We start from the raw sequence: 16,402 nt of genomic DNA, 5'->3' as shown, positions 1-16,402 counted from the left end.
TTGGTGAGGGCGCTGGGGACTCATGGCCGAGGCAGGCGCGAATCATGCCGTAGGTCGATGATGTCCATTTGACTACTTCCATGGTTTCTATGGTTCATCGGAACCTGGAAGCATGACCTGTTGTAACAATGTATATCATTTAGATGGGACCATTAGGCTACCTTGTGTCATAGGCTTTCCATTCCGTAAACAACCATACGTTAATTCAGCTTACCCAACCAAAGAACAAGCAAAGTATTTAAGCTTTTGGCCGTGAGTTTGTGGCACAAGTCAGGTTAGCTATCCAACCTTGAAGGGGATAAATTGGACGAGTTGGCTTCGGATTCATCTTTCTTCACGCAAATCCACCACTGTCCAATTTAAGCTTTGTATAGATGGATGAATAATAAAATTTGGAGTGTTTTAAGATCTACATGATGGGTGATCCAATGGTGGATTTATGTAAAAAAAAAAAAAAGAGGGTGAATCTTTCTTTCACACGAAATATACAACCCTATCACTAAATTTAAAGAATATATACAATATGTGCAAAATGAAATCATAGAAAAGCAACCAAACACTTGATTGGATGGTATTACTCCTTGCACAAGAGAGAGAGAGAGAGAGAGAGAGAGAGATCGGTTCCAATTTGAGTCGGATCTGGAGGGTAGGGTGGGCAAATTGGCCACAATAAGTGCCAATTTTCTGATTTGGCCACAATAAGTGCCAATGTGGATTTGGTTGGCAACAATTGAGCAAGCAGAGAGGACTTAAATCATGATCATATTCCTTACAAGTTTCCAACACCTAGGGCCGTTCCCCTAGCTACGGATGGCATTGCATCCAAAGTGTCATATTGTAGCCAAAAAAAAAAAAAAAGACACGTAAACGTGACATAATTCTAAGAAAGTAAACATTGATATAAAAAATAAAACAGTCAAGTGAATAGCAATTATGGCCCTGAATTTATGACTCCGGGAGACAGCATGGTCATCAGGGTCCAAAATACAAAGTGTGCTAGCTTTCCTCTGCCCGCCAATTTTTTTATCATCAGAATTGCTTATAGACATCGAAGACCTTAAAACCTTCTCATAACTCTTCATCCAATAACATCATGCATTTCATCCACTGGAAGAAGTGAGAGGATCCAGGTTGCAATAGTCCTTGAAACAAATTTCCTTCTTGACTGATGAAATCGCTGACTTTTGTAGTGTCTTGGATTTGATATATATCAAACATAGCCGCTGACCTCTTTTGAGATGCATCACTCACCCAATGATCTTCCAAGTTCCTAACAGAACTACCTCGACCAATGTGCCAATGTAGGTTATTGAACTTATTAATGGTCTCTTTTTGGCACATTTATTAGGTATTGTTTTATCAATTATCATGTAAGGCTACGAATGGATCGGGCGACCCATGACCCGAAGATTCATGATCCGACCCGATCCGATTCAGTTAGATCTGGTCCGACCCGTTTTAGAGGACCCATGGACCTGTTCTGTATTTCGGGTTGGGTCTGGGTCAACACAATCTCGATCCGACCCGATCCGATCCATTTTTTTGGGTCAATGCGGATCGTTTATCCAATGATCCGATTCGATCTGATCCAAACCCGGATTATCCGTTTAGGCTCGCAGGTCGCAACCCATAACCTATTCACTAATTGGTTAACCCATTTTTTTTTAGTCTTCAGGCCCATAACTCATAACCCATTCTATTGATTATTTGATTAAGCATCAGCTAGAGGCCAGAGCCATCATCGATTCAGCCATAAGCCCATAACTCATGAGCCTATTTGCAGCTTTATTAAGGCTCCATTTGAGGAAGCTTTTGAAGGGCCAAAAAGTACTTTCTAATCCTTCAAAAGTATTTTTGGATGAAAAACGATATTTGGTAAAAAATTTGAAAAGCTGTTTTAACTTTTCCAGAAAGCTGAAAACAGCTTTTTGGGAGAAGCTCTATTTTGGAGCTTTTCAAAAATGCTATTTTTAGCTTTATCAGAAAGCTTTTTTTTTACCAAAATATCCCTATTTAAAAGTCTCTTTTTCCTCCCAAAATCCTTCATCCCACTGCCTCTTTCCCTCTCACCCTTCCCTTTCTCTCTCCCCCCTCTCTATCTCCTTCTTCTTCTCAACGCCGTCGGCCCTGTGTTTTTTTTTTTTTGGTTGTTGTGGGAGGCAGCTTGTGGCTGCCCACGGTGGCAGCCACCACCAGTGGCCACCTCCCTAGCCGCCGCTGTGGCCTGTCGCCCCGGCGAGCCAGCACAGACATCCGGCTTGTCGATGCGACCCACCACAGCTTTCGGGTGGTGGGAAGTAAAACAAATAAAAAAAAAGAGGAAGGGGAGGAAGAGACAGCCATGGCCGCCGCCTCCCTAGCAGGCGCTGCGGTCCGCCATCCCGGCCCCCTTCCGGCGTTGCCGGCCTCGCGGGAGGAGAAGAAAGGAGAAGAAGGAAAGAGAGGAAGGAAGGAGAAGAGGAGAAGAAAAAAGAAAAGAAAAAAAGAAGAAAAGAAAAGAATAAATAAATAAATAAATTTGTATATAAATAAATGAATAAATAAATAAATAAGATAATAAATAAATATATTTCAATGAAATAAAATAATAAATAAAATAAATAAAATAAATATTAGTAATTATTTAACCAATTTTATCACCTAGCTAGAAAATTTATTAGAGAGATAATGATCATCAGAGGAGTGAAAATTAATTTACGCTAATAATTATAATATTTTATACATTTATTATTATATTATACTATAAATATAATATAATATAATATAATATTATAATACATTGATATATTGTGTTAAATAATTTAATATTATATTAAATTATTATCTTATAGTATATAATGTTATAGTACTATATTATAATAATATTATATTACATTACATTAATATTATACTATATTATATATTTATATATTAATATATATTATATTTGATTATGCTCTGTTGTATAATACTAGTAATATCCTTTATGGTCATTTTGTTATACAAAAGTACTTGCTCAGTTTGTTTACCAAACAAATGTTAAAGCTCCACCAAATAGCAAATAACTTTTTATAAAAGCTCTACTTCCAACAACTCTACTTCCAACAGCACTAATGCCAACAACTCCCCAAACAGGGCCTAAATCGAAAGCCTTGAGTCCCCTAGAGAAGTAGAACCCTCCCTTCCTTGAGTGCTGAGGGGCGGAGGAATCCTAGAGAACCATTCATTCCCGGGTCCATCTCCATTCTCCCCCTTCAAGCTTTCCTTCCTACGGAGCAAAACCCTAGATCTGCAGCGATTCAGCAAGCCTCTTCGGCATTCGGCAACTTCAGCGTGCTGCGTGCATCGTCCCTTCTCCCAAGGTATCTTCCTCCTCCGAAATCCTAAATCTTCAACTTGCTCTACATTGTTATCCTCCATCCTTCCTCCTCCGAAGCCCTAAATCTTCCTCCTCCGAAATCCTATATCTTCAACTCGCGATGACCGTTGTGCCGACTAGAAAGAAGGGACTCCCTACATGCTACAAAGGACATAAGCATGTGACCACCGGCATCGAAGTCCCTAGTTTGTCCCTTGCCCTGTTTTCTGTGTCCAACCGTGGTCCGGGACCAGAAGGCAGCAAAGGCCCCATATAAAACGCGAAAAGGAGCTGGCTACAAGTCTTTCCCTTGATGGAAGGGAGATGGAGAATTTCCTAGCGTGAATAGGGGCATATTGGGAAGTTGGGGACAGTATGTTTGTTTTGGGTGGAGAGACAGAGAGGAGGGATTTGGTTACTTGAAGGGCTCGTTTGGTTCGCGGAAAAAGAAGGGGGGAAAGTGTGGTCAACGGGAAAGTAATGAGATGCCTCTTGTTTGGTTGGAGTTTTCAAAGGAGAGAGAAGGGAAAGTTATATTCCCATGGGAATGTGATTCCCACATTTCATGGGAAAGTCTTTCCCATGAGAAACATGGGAAAGTTACTTTCCCATGAGGTGGGAATCACTCCATTTTTACTTTTTCCCAAAAAGTCCTTTCAGCATTAAAGAAGCATTAAAGAGGCATTAAAAACCTAATTTTTATTAAGGGCAGAATAGAAATTATATATAACTTTCCTAGGAAAGTGGATGGCCAACCAAACATAAGTACCTTGGAAATTTGTCACTTTCCCATGGTCAACCAAACATGCCAAAATTACTTTCCTAGGCATTCTCTTCCTAGGAATTTGTTTCCCAGGAATCATATTCCTAGGAAGGAAAATGCTTCCCGCGAACCAAACGAGCCCGAAGGCTTCTCCACTCTTTCCTTATTTCAGCCTTTTCTTTCTTGTTTGAATTACCATTTCTTTTTATGTTGAAATTTGTTTACAGAATCCTATGATCCTAGGCTAGTAGTTTAGCCTTGATCTCAACATAAAAATACTGGGCATTTAGCCCTACAACTTGAAAACCCATGTGTATGTGGATTTTTTTTTTTTTGGTGCAGTGCTTTTTTCCAGCTCTTTTTTTTTGTGTTATAATCCAGACTTGGACCGAACCCGACTTGGACCTGATCTGGATCTGAATTTTTTTGGATCGGATTTGAGCTATACATGAATCCGACCCAACCCGAATCACTTGTTGGATAAAAAATTGTAGCCCTGGATACAATCTGACTCGATCTTCAATTGGGTCGAATCTGGATCCAAAATTAGAATCCGAACAAAAAACTGGATCGAGTCGAGATTACTCAGGACCCGACCTGATCCATTTGCACCCCTATTATCGCACAAGCTTCTATCAAATTACATTTCACATTCTACAGCATATTCCAGCATTTGTTCCTAATTCTGAAATCTGTGTTTGAACATGATATTGAGTCATTTGCTCACAAGTTACTTGACATTTGTCAGCTTCAAGTTACATGTACATGTGATATCTGGACATAAAGAACCTGATCTTTTTCATGATTAATCGATCATCAAATTGAGTAATAAAACAAGTGACAAATCTTTAGCAATGATTACTTACCTGAACCCAAGAACGTAGAATTTAACAGCACATCACACAGTCCAAGTCTACCAATAATATAACCATTAGTTTTCTTTCTTCTTTTTTCCCCAAATTTTTTGTGTTTACCAGTTTTACAAAGACCAGTGTTCAGTGCATTGCACAGTTTTGAACAGTATTGAGGTCTTGAGCATGCAACCCGTACCTTCACCCATCAGCTCTACCCTGTACTCTTCTCCACATTGTCATGTAACAGCTTGTGAAATTCCCTGTGGGCAAAGAAGATACAATACAAAAGTTACAACATCATTACCAAAGGTTGCCAAACCGCAGGTGCTGCAGTAACTACCATCTATAGGATTTTATTACAGGCTGAAAAACTAGTAGCTGCTATTTTTCAAAGAGTGTTTACGCTCCTCCAGCTAGAAGGTGCTCAATCCATTAAACCCAGGGAAACAAACGCAAGTATTTGCCATCAGGCAAATGCTCATAAACTCTGCTAAATCTGCACAGCTGCCAGAGTTCCTGGTCCACCAGGAGCAGGCTGCGAGAGACCACAAACCTCTCATTGGGGAAGTTGGCTTGCTGTGCTGCAATAGCACATCAAATAAATTAAATTTAGTGCTTATAAAAATAGTCACCTGTGTATCAGTAATCTATGATACTGGTTTAGCATTTAATTATTCATTTCAGCTGTTTTGGACCTTTCTTGAGTGTTTGACAGGCCACACACAGGGATTGGGGTCACATTCTCAAATTTTAAGCACATATAAATGTGATTTTTACCGGAGCTTATTTAGAAACAGAAGTCTACTACATTTATAGTTGATTGATCTGATCCTGTAGAGAGTGCAAGTATTCTAGAACATTAGATCTCATCTTTGTAAATTCGTTGTCACCCATGATAAAAAGGTATACCTTGTTCTTGGCTGCAGTAATTTCGGATTCTTTTGCTTCTAGTTCTTCAAGCTTAGTTTTTGGCTTTTTGCAGAGTCCGATCGAGACATCAGGTCACAGCAGATTGCTCAACCAAATGAAGAGAGGATAACTCACTTTATAAAGGAGATCACAGATTCTTATGCAGATGTTGCTGATGCGATTGTACATAACTATCAAGCATATAGATGATTATAGAATAAGTTAAAACAAGATATGATTCTAACTATTCATAGAAAGGATATGTAAGAATATCCGGCCAAAAAAAATGCTGCACTCTTCTGTTATTAACAATGAATACAAGTAAACAAACAAACAAATATGTATCAGAAGCATCAAACCACCAATGTAGTCATTCACTGTCATACTGGGACATTCCTCAGCCTACGTCAGTAAAATCATCAGATTAATGGTAAAATTGGAGATAAGCTTATCTAATTAGTAGGCAAGACTGTGATTACACTAACAGATGGAGTTAAAACTTTCTTGTACACATACAAGTAATCCATGCTCTACAGCGAAAAACTTTAACTTACAAAAAAAATAAATTAGCTGAGGTTAGTCCAACTTGGGCAACAAGAACTGCATATGAGGACTACAACTATTTTCATAGGAAGAAAATTGATATGGTACCTATTTTCATGTTACTATTGTACAGCTGAACCAGTCATACAAACAAGGAGTGCTTGCAATTCAATATTGTATCCAAGTGTGCATAGGATCCCAGTGAATATTACTGAAACTTACTAGTCAAGCATCTTCTATCATTTTCTGCTTATGTGAGTTCAACCAGTCCTAACGACAAGGCAAAAAGAACGGAAAATATGAATATTAAAAGTTTTTGTTATACAGAATTGCAAACAGGAAGCATAAGACAAGCAAAGGGGAGATATGACAGGTCAAAAAAGCTTCGAAAGACTTCACCAGAGCCTAATGTTTGATGTTCAACTCATCTGTGATCTTTGATTAGTATAATCTATTAAAAACCAAAAATTTGGTAACCGATATGAAGAAAATGTAATAGAACTCTCACTGCAGCATACCTTTTTCTGTTTTATTTCTTCTGATAGGATGGCCATTTCTTGTTGAAGAAACTCCAGTGTCTGCAATGAAGCAGAGAAACAAAAGTGAGTACCAGGATGTATCAATATCAGTCAATACAATTCAGAACCTGTATAAATTTTCCTACCCTTTTCTTCTGTTCTCTTTGCTGAGCCTAGAACAGACAATGCTACAAGCCGACAAGTACCATTCATGCTCACATGATGAGGGACTTGCATGCAATATCACAAAAGAAAATTCAGGCATGCAGAACATTAGCTAAGGCGATCCTCATAGAGGTATCAAGGTTTAAAAGTTAAAGACTGAATTTAACTCAAGTCCTCCCTCAAGCTAATCACCATCTAGAACAATTACCAGACCCAAAAAACAAGGCTGGGCAAGTAGTGGAAAATTTAAATTTGGACATGTTTTTATAAAAAGAAACAGGTACCACAAAAAGCAAGTGGCAGATCTGTGGAACAAGACAAACATTATCCAGATTTAGGCGCATCATTTCCTGAAAATGCTAAACAAAACTAACTAGCTAAGCTAATTATATCTTTTATTTTTATGGTCAAGAAAGTTCCATTAGATCTCAAAGTTTGTTTTGGTTTTGTAATGATTTTTCAACCTGCAATAAACCTGACTTCCAAAGTATTGAGACATATTTGTAGATGATAATGTTTAAGATGATCCTATATTTATATATCCATGTTGCAATCCAGATATATTAGATTGATGCAAAAGAATTGCAATCAGGTACCACCGAGTCTATTTGCTGTCACTGCAAAATAATTTAGGTTGAGTCCCAATCACATAAACTGATTCTGGCTAACTCAAACAATTATATGTTGCAATATATATATAGAACAATTCAATTTCTATTCCAGACCAAAAGGTAGGCCTATCTCAAACCCACTCAATGAGAAACTGAGGTGTGCACATTTTGAACAATGGAGTAACTAGGCTCTAGGTGATGCCTGGCTCCAACTATAAAAGATCCAATTGCAATAGTTAACCAATTGGAGTACTCCCAAGGACAAAAAACAAAAAACAAACCAAAACAAAACAGAGAAAGAAAGGAAGGGGAAAAGAAAGAGTAGTTAACCGGTCAAAATACCTAAAACACTCACATATGCTGCCTAGTTGTCCCCAGGTCAATCACTGCCAAGTGCCAACCACATATCATACTTCTCCAATTAAATTTGCAAATAAAGAAGCAATATACATGCAGTTGGCAGAGATCCCAATGTTTCGACAAATGAAATAACTGGCTATAAGTGATGATTGGAGTTCTCCCAACCTTTAAAAAAAAACAAACAAAACAAAACAAAAAAAGAGAGGAAGGGAGAAAGAAAGGAAGAGAGAAAGAAAAGAATGGTTAAGCTGTCAAAATACCTAAACAACACCTAGATATGCTGCCTACCTGTCCCCAGGTCAATCACTGCCAACCCATATATCATACTTCTCCAATAACTTGCAAATAAAGAAACAACACTATACATGCAGTTGGGTGAGATCTCTTTTGTTGAAGGGTATATCTTTTTAGATCATTGAGTATATCTTTTTGTTTTTTGATGGCAAGATCAATGAGAATATCATATACCTAGTTAATATCTTTGGATGTCTTAGAAAATGATGACATTGGAAAGGGTAGAGGATTCTTTCTCCATGTAAGAGAGCTTCCTCTGCTTCGTCTCCACTGTCTCAGAGTCAATCTAGGCTTTATCTTCACCATATCTTCAACCACCTTGTTCAGCCGCGCTCTCTCCAGGCTCCCTACCTTCAATATCACTAGTTATTGTAAGTAATTACAAGAAACATGTAGAAGAACGAGATATTTAATATGAACATCTACTGCATACCTGTCTAAATGAAATCTAAAGAAAGACACAATCGAGTGCTTGCTCAGATAGTAGGGCAAGGTGGCAGGGTTTTGATCCTGGCTGAAGTCAGCCGCCAACCAAGAAAGATAGCCGGGTGAATTGTAATTCAACTGCTAAATATGGATGCCACAATTGAATAGCTAAAAGCAGTCCACTTTGGACATGTGTCAAGTGCACGAGGGCCCACAATCTCTTGTGGTGGTAGGAATAGCTGTACCTGATCTTTCCAGAACAAAGAGGCAGCAAGAAACTGATTGCCGCCATTTCTTTGAAGAGATGACAAAAGAGCTACTTTGCTCGCATGTGCCCTTAAAGCCATTAATTTGCCGTATTTTAGTCTTTCTCCGGTCAGATTCATAAAAAAGAAAGAGCTTTCATTCTTTCCATCTTAAGAGCTAAAGACGACTATTCTGTTGCTAATATATGCTGCAGTGTGAGACTGTGTATTTGGGCGCACTGGTGTATCTGCATGTGTGAGAAGGATTTGACACCAAAGCAACAAGAGAAATTAAAAAGAAAACATACAAGAGCAAAAAAGGGGATAACTGGGGCAGGAGAAGAAGACCTAGCTGTAGCGCTCTCTCTCTCTCTAAAGCCTTGATCAATGCTTCTACTTTTGCTCCTCAATGGATCTCATGCCCATGTACTCCTTGATCACTAAGTCCCCAAACAAAAGATAGCGAGACATGTATAGAGAAAAAAACAAAGAAAACTCATTAGCTTACACGAAACCTAACTCCACAAATATATAGAGATCCAAAGATCCAAATGCAACAAAAGAAGAGAGTATAAGGAATCATAGTTCATTTAAGCACACAAACTCTTCATATTCTCCACGTACACCTCCATCAACATCTCTCTCGTGCACCAATCTCTGTTCAATATATGCTTGCTATAGAGACCAAAGAATCTGATAGAGAGAAATTTTATGGAAGAACAGAGAAATGCTGATGAAAAATTTGGACGGTAGAAGAAAGGAAAAGCTCAGCCAAAGCTCTCACCTCCTCTTGGAGATTTGAACGAGGAGCTAAGATCCTGGAGCTTCAATAGAAGTGTTCGGTGTTAACAAAGTACTATTTGTGCTTAAGTAATTATGAGAGCAACTCTGTTAGACACTCCACATCATGTTAACTTTAATCTTCTCTAGTCATCAACGATTCAGGCATATGAGTCTGAGAATGGATGCTCATTTAATTTCTAACATAATGCTAAAGGGAACGATTACCTACTTTTATGGACTAATATATATATAAAGGAAAAAACTACTGCTGGCAATTATGACAAAAGTGAAAACTTGTTGACGGTGACTTAATATTAGACAACAACATTGTTGTCTAGGCTATGACTGAAGACCTTCATTGTTTCTTATCATTTTTCTTAAAAATATATAAGCAGTGTAGCATCTATCATTTGAGACAGAATTTCATGGAGGCCAAGTTGGTTGAAGATTAAATGTTGTGAAAGATTAAAAGTTAGAGGATGACAAAACATAATAACAATTAATGATGACCAAGAGTGTAATTGCAAAAAAGATCAGATGATGAAAGACCACCAACAATGCAAACAACACAATATTTCACAAATCCGCAAAAAAATAGCACATATAGAGCGGAGAAACTAAATTTACTTCTGTAAGCCAAATTCTAGAGGAAACAAATTGATATCTCCAGTAATAGACACCATAAATAAGGTGATTATAGTAAAAATGACTTAATAAAAAAAAAGGAATTGCAAAAAGATCAGATGTTCTTGGACCACCCGCACAAACTGATGTCAACATGAGTATGTATAAAATAGAGAGGCCATTTGTATTTCCGTAAATGTAATCCATAGTAAAAAAAAATCTTCAGTAACAGATACTACAAATTAATTAGTGATAACACTAGATCAACAATCAAAGCAATACAGCAACGTTCAAATAAGTGTACAACCCACAAAGTTATCAAGAATTTAAAACAGATGATTTCTTGAAAAACTAAATCTTGCACCAAGAAAGATAAATCAGGTTAAACACTGGCTGCAGAAAAACTGGTTTGGGGATCAAGGAAAAGCAGAACAAAATCACATATGGAGAGACCTTAGAAATAGGTGCAGGCGGGTTCAGGAAACCATCAAGATACCCCATTCGGAATAGGCTATCATAAAGATAACTTTCAAAAAGTTTTTCTAAAAATCGCTTAAAACTTTCAAAAGAAAGCCTGAATAACCGACGGACCGACTATTCCCCAGCTCGTCTGATCTTTAAGCAGCTCCTTGGTGAACAGCCTTAAAAGATGAGTAGTTCACTTCACAACATGTGTAGCATTGGAACCCGAATTTCTCAATTAAACCGATGAATCTACGAGAAATAAAAACAATAAAAGAACATCTACTGAAATCCTAAATCGAAGGCCTAAATCTTCTTGCAAATTATCTCAAGAACGATCTCAAGAAGCATAAAGAATGATCGAAAGAGAAGGTGATACCGAGGAGGATATTTTCTTGTGATAGATCTAAAGAAGCGCCAAGAACGGTAAGGGGAGAAGGCCAAGAACTCATACCTTGACGCAAAAAAAAGAAGAGGACATTCATATGCGTATGACGTCAGTCATTCCTCTCCGGTGGATGGAGGAGACCGCTCGGTATTGGTGATGGTAGGCTAGCTAGGCAGCTTTGACAGCGTGACAGTGCGGGGATCTCCTCCGCATAACGAAGGGTCCTGTTCGCAACCAGTCTTGAATGAACTTTGCTGTCATCGAAGATCCAGGCATTCCTACCTAGCTAGCAGTAATAGGCTAGGTAGGCAACTCTGATCCCTGGTCCCTCCAGGCCCGTCCTCCTCACTGAAGTCTCCAAGAAGAGCAGGAGGTCCTTAGTCGATGACCACCCCAGCCGTGGATCATAGGGCCCCCAAGCACATCCCCAGATCTGGGCGGCCCTCGGGCATCCAAACATGGCATGAAAGATGGACTCTTCCACCTCCGGGCACGTCGGACACTCGAAGGGGACATGTACCCCATGCCGAACCAGCGTACCTCTGGTGGGTAAGCATCCCCAAGCCATCTTTCAAACAAACATAGTCACTCATGGATGGATGCGCAACCTCCAGATCCAGCTTTCCTCAATCTGTCGGGTCGGAAACCTCCTAACCACCTGGGCTAAGTTCCGAGCCCTCACCTCCGAACTTTCCGTCGTGCTCCATACACTCCTATCTGCTGCCCCCATAGATAAAATCGGTATAGAGAGGATGCGCTTGGCTAGCTGCTCCCCAAAGGCCTGTCGAATAAGATCCTCGTCCCATGCCTGCCCCCCCTCCCGGGGTAAGTAAATCATAAAGTCTGCACCCCTCCAGACAGTCGACATCAATCATGGTGGGCCAGCTATGAAGCGGGACCTCAGAGAACCAGTTGTCCTCCAAAATGTTAATACTCCGACTATTCCCAATCTTCCATCTGATCTCCGGTAGAACCACCGGGGCACGGGCGCAGATCTCCCTCCAGACAAAAAAGCTGCAACAACTAGTACGGAATACAGATGCGTCAGCTGGATCTCCGTACTTAGCCCGTATCAGGGCACCCCAAAGGCTGCTCAGCTACAAGAGAAATCTGGCTGCTACTTTGATCGCGAGCACCTCCCGTCTCTCAATCAGGGAGTGAATCCCCAAACCTTCACTCCTGGTCGATTGGCAGACCGTCTTCCAGGCCAAAAGATGAACTCCACTCCTGCCCCCCTGGCGCCCCCACAGGAAGCTCCTGAATTGTCTCTCCATACACCGCAATGCAGCCAATGGCACCATGGTATGGGACAACAAATAAACAGGGATCGAGCTCAGGATTGAACGTATCGAGATGACTCTCTCCGTAATGGAGAGAGCACTGGCCTGCCATCCCTCCAGTTTGCGCATGATGCTCTGCTCCATCTAAATGCACTCCGCCCTACGTAGGCGTCTGCCTGTGATTGGAATCCCCAAGTAGCTCCTATTTTCTAAAGAGTGTTTGCGCTCCTCCAGCTAGAAGGTGCTCAATCCATTAAATCCATGAAAACAAACGGAAGTATTTGCCATCAGGCAAATGCTCATAAACTCTGCTAAATCTGCACAGCTGCCGGAGTTCCTGGTCCACCAGGAGCAGGCTGCGAGAGACCACAAACCTCTCACTGGGGAAGCTGGCTTGCTGTGCTGCATTAGCACATCAAGTAAATTCAATTTAGTGCTTATAAAAATAGTCACCTGTCTATGATACTGGTTTAGCATTTAATTATTCATTTCAGCTGTTTTGGACCTTTCTTGAGTGTTTGACAGGCCACACTCAGGGATTGGGGTCATATTCTCAAATTTTAAGCACATATAAATGTGATATTTACTAGAGCTTATTTAGAAACGGAAATCCACTACATTTATAGTTGATAGATCTGATCCTGTAGAGAGTGCAAGTATTCCATTTCTCCAGATTTATCACCCAACAGAGCCTTGTATTCCTCTTCCATGGCATTCTCATCCATTTCCTTTAGAAGAGGCTCTGTGCACCAGCGCATCTCATGACAATAAACATGAAGCAGAAAAAGATTTCTGGACAATGGAACCTGGAAGAAATGATAATTGGTCATCTATGAATTGGGTTTTGTAGACTAACTGGGACGTCCTCAATTTTGTACTTTAGTTGTTCGATAAGCTGCTTTAACTGTTAAGAAAATGAAAATCATTTCCATTTTCTTCTTGTGGGATGTTCAACTTCTAGAACATTAGACCTCATCTTTATAAATTGGTTCTGTCACCCGTGATAAAAAGCTATACCTTGTTGCTGGCTGCAGTAATTTCGGATTTTTTTGCTACTAGTTCTTCAAGCTTAGTTTTTGCAGAGTCTGATCGAGACATCAGGTCCTTGTATCTCCCATTCATCCAATCTCCCTGCTTTTAAAGCAAACAGTAAACAAATAGTAGTTTAGAAGCCAAATAAGAGCATCTCGAAGGTTCATACCATATTCTCCAAAGTTGCTTCTTTGGAAAGCAGGATGCATGCCTGCTATAAACACAGTTTAAAACATAATCAACAGCAGATTGCTGAACCAATTGAAGAGAGGATAACTCACTTTATAAGGGAGATCACAGATTCTTTATGCAGATGTTGCTAGTGTGATTGTGCATTAACTATCAAGCATATAGATGATTATAGAACAAGTTAAAATGAGAGAAGATTCTAACCATTCATGGAAAGGAGATGTAAGAATATCCAGCCAAAAAATGCTTTACTCTTCTGTTATTAACATTGAATACAAGTAAACAAACAAACAAATATGTATCAGAAGCATCATACCCCCAATGTAGCCACTCCCTGTCGTACTGGGACATTCCTCAGCCTACGTCAGTAAAATCATCAGATTAATGGGTAAAATTGGAGATAAGCTTATCTAATTAATAGGCAAGAATGTGATTACACTAACAGATGGAGTTAAAACTTTCTTGTACCCAATATATGCTCTTCAGCGAAAAACTTTGAACTTACAAAAAAAAATTTAGCTGAGGTTAGTCCAACTTGGGCAACCATATGAGGACTACAACTATTTTCATGTTACTATTGCAAAATGATCAGATGTTCTTGGACCACCCGCACAAACTGATGTCAACACTCAACATGAGTATGTATAAAATAGAGAGGCCATTTGTATTTCCGCAAATGTAATCCCTAGTTAAAAAAAATCTTCAGTAACAGATACTACAAATTAGTGATACCACTAGATCAACAATCAAAGCAAATCAGCAACGTTCAAATAAGTGTACAACCCACAAAGTTATCAAGAATTTAAAACAGATGATTTCTTGAAAAACTAAATCTTGCGCCTAGAAAGTTAAATCAGGTTAAACACTGGCTGCAGAAAAACCGGTTTGGGGATCAAGGAAAAGCAGAACAAAATCACATATGGAGAAACCCTAGAAATAGGTGCAGGCGGGTTCAGGAAACCATCAAGATACCCCATTCGGAATAGGCTACCATAAAGATAACTTTCAAAAAGTTTTTCTAAAAATCGCTTAAAACTCTCAAAAGAAAGCCTGAATAACCGACGGACCGACTATACCCACAGCTCGTCCGATCTTTAAGCGACTCCTTGGTGAACAGCCTTAAAAGATGAGTAGTTCACTTCACAACATGTGTAGCATCGGAACCCGAATTTCTCAATTAAACCGATGGATCTACGAGAAATAAAAACAATAAAAGAACATCTACTGAAATCCTAAACCGAAGGCCTAAATCTTCTTGCAAATTATCTCAAGAACGATCTCAAGAAGCATAAAGAATTATCGAAAGAGAAGGTGATACCGAGGAGGATATTTTCTTGCGATAGATCTAAAGAAGCGCCAAGAACGGTCGGGGGAGAAGGCCAAGAACTAATACCTTGACGCAAAGAAAAGAAGCGGACATTCATATGCGTACGACGTCAGTCATTCCTCTCCGGCGGACGGAGGAGACCGCTCGATGTCGGTGGTGGTGAATGAGATTGGAGCCTGAGAGCTTCAAGGAGAAGGAAGAGGAAAAGAAACCCGTCCGCTTTCGAAAGCGGGAGGGAGGGGCGTTTTATAATCTACGATGGGATACGGTGTGAGTCCCGTAGAAAGACCTTATTATGTGTAAACCTAGGAGGTCGGTTTGACGCTCCGCTCGAGACTTGGACGGACCGGCTACAAGGGATACAGTGTAAGTCGTATAAAAACATATATTTATATAATAAAACCATAATACCAAATCGCCACATCACCACTGCATTGAATTAAAGAATAGCCGTTGATGACTTTCAATTTTAAAAAAAAAAGAATAGCTGTTGACGGCCGTTATAAGGGTCGTTAGCTAATGGGATATCTCAGGAGACCATTTGCCCGCATTGAAACATTGTTAAAGCGCGGGAGTGAGATAAAAAAGTTGTTTACCTTTAGTTCTTGATGTTGGTTAAACCCTAAACCAAAAACATCAAAGTAGCTATTGCAAAAGCTGGATCCAAAGTAGCTATTGTAAAGGAGCCAAAAGCAATGTATCTCGGGCTACTCGGTATATGCATAATATACAGACTCGTTTGGTTTGCGAAAAAAGTAGGAAGAAAAGTATGGTCAACAAAAAATTAAATAAAATATTTTTTGTTTGGTTGGAGTTTTCAAAGAAAAAATATAAAAAAGTAGCATTAATATGATAATAAAATTCTCATGTTTTATGGAAAAGAAAAATTCATGAGGAACATGAAAAAAGTACTTTCCTACCGGTTGCGAATTGGAGTCTTTTTTTTTTTGAAATACCATTAAGCCATCAAAATCTATAGATAATGTATTTCTCTTTATTAAGCGCGTAATATGTATTTCATACAACTTTCCTAAGAAAGCAGTTGCTCAACCAAACATAAGCCACTCTAAAAGGTGTCCTTTTGTCATGATCAATCAAACATGCCAAAACTATTTTTTCAGGTATCATATTTTCAGAAATCATCTTTTTAGAAAAAAATATTCTATTGTAACATATAGATAAGAAGGAAAAAAAGATCATGAGAGTGAAAGGAGTTTGTGGTTTTGTTTAAGTCAAAGAGGAGATGCACTTCTCTAGTCCACTTGAGTAGATCCTAAGGGAACCATATCATT

The 16,402-nt window shown here is 39.2% G+C and overlaps 1 long non-coding RNA gene across 12 annotated transcripts; it reads right to left on the bottom strand.

Annotated features, from left to right (window-relative positions):
• Window positions 1-4,895: 4,895 nt before the first annotated feature.
• On the bottom strand, window positions 4,896-11,580 carry LOC103705367. Of its 12 annotated transcripts, none has more exons than XR_005512413.1 (8): window positions 11,349-11,579; window positions 9,810-9,843; window positions 9,374-9,718; window positions 9,026-9,273; window positions 8,788-8,868; window positions 8,529-8,705; window positions 5,864-6,984; window positions 4,896-5,214 (listed from the first exon to the last, which is right to left on the bottom strand). It is a non-coding gene; the product is annotated as an uncharacterized LOC103705367 (long non-coding RNA). The 12 variants fall into 12 exon arrangements; XR_005512402.1 differs by adding an exon at window positions 7,071-7,154 and having other exon boundaries at window positions 5,864-6,054; window positions 6,925-6,984; window positions 9,374-11,572; XR_005512412.1 differs by adding an exon at window positions 5,295-5,535 and having other exon boundaries at window positions 9,374-11,580.
• Window positions 11,581-16,402: the final 4,822 nt, after the last annotated feature.

This window comes from Phoenix dactylifera, chromosome 1, assembly GCF_009389715.1.
Source record: "Phoenix dactylifera cultivar Barhee BC4 chromosome 1, palm_55x_up_171113_PBpolish2nd_filt_p, whole genome shotgun sequence".
NCBI classification, from domain to species: domain Eukaryota; kingdom Viridiplantae; phylum Streptophyta; class Magnoliopsida; order Arecales; family Arecaceae; genus Phoenix; species Phoenix dactylifera.
The sequence above is the reverse complement of the archived record's forward strand: the minus strand, read 5'-3'. Positions and strand labels throughout refer to the sequence as shown.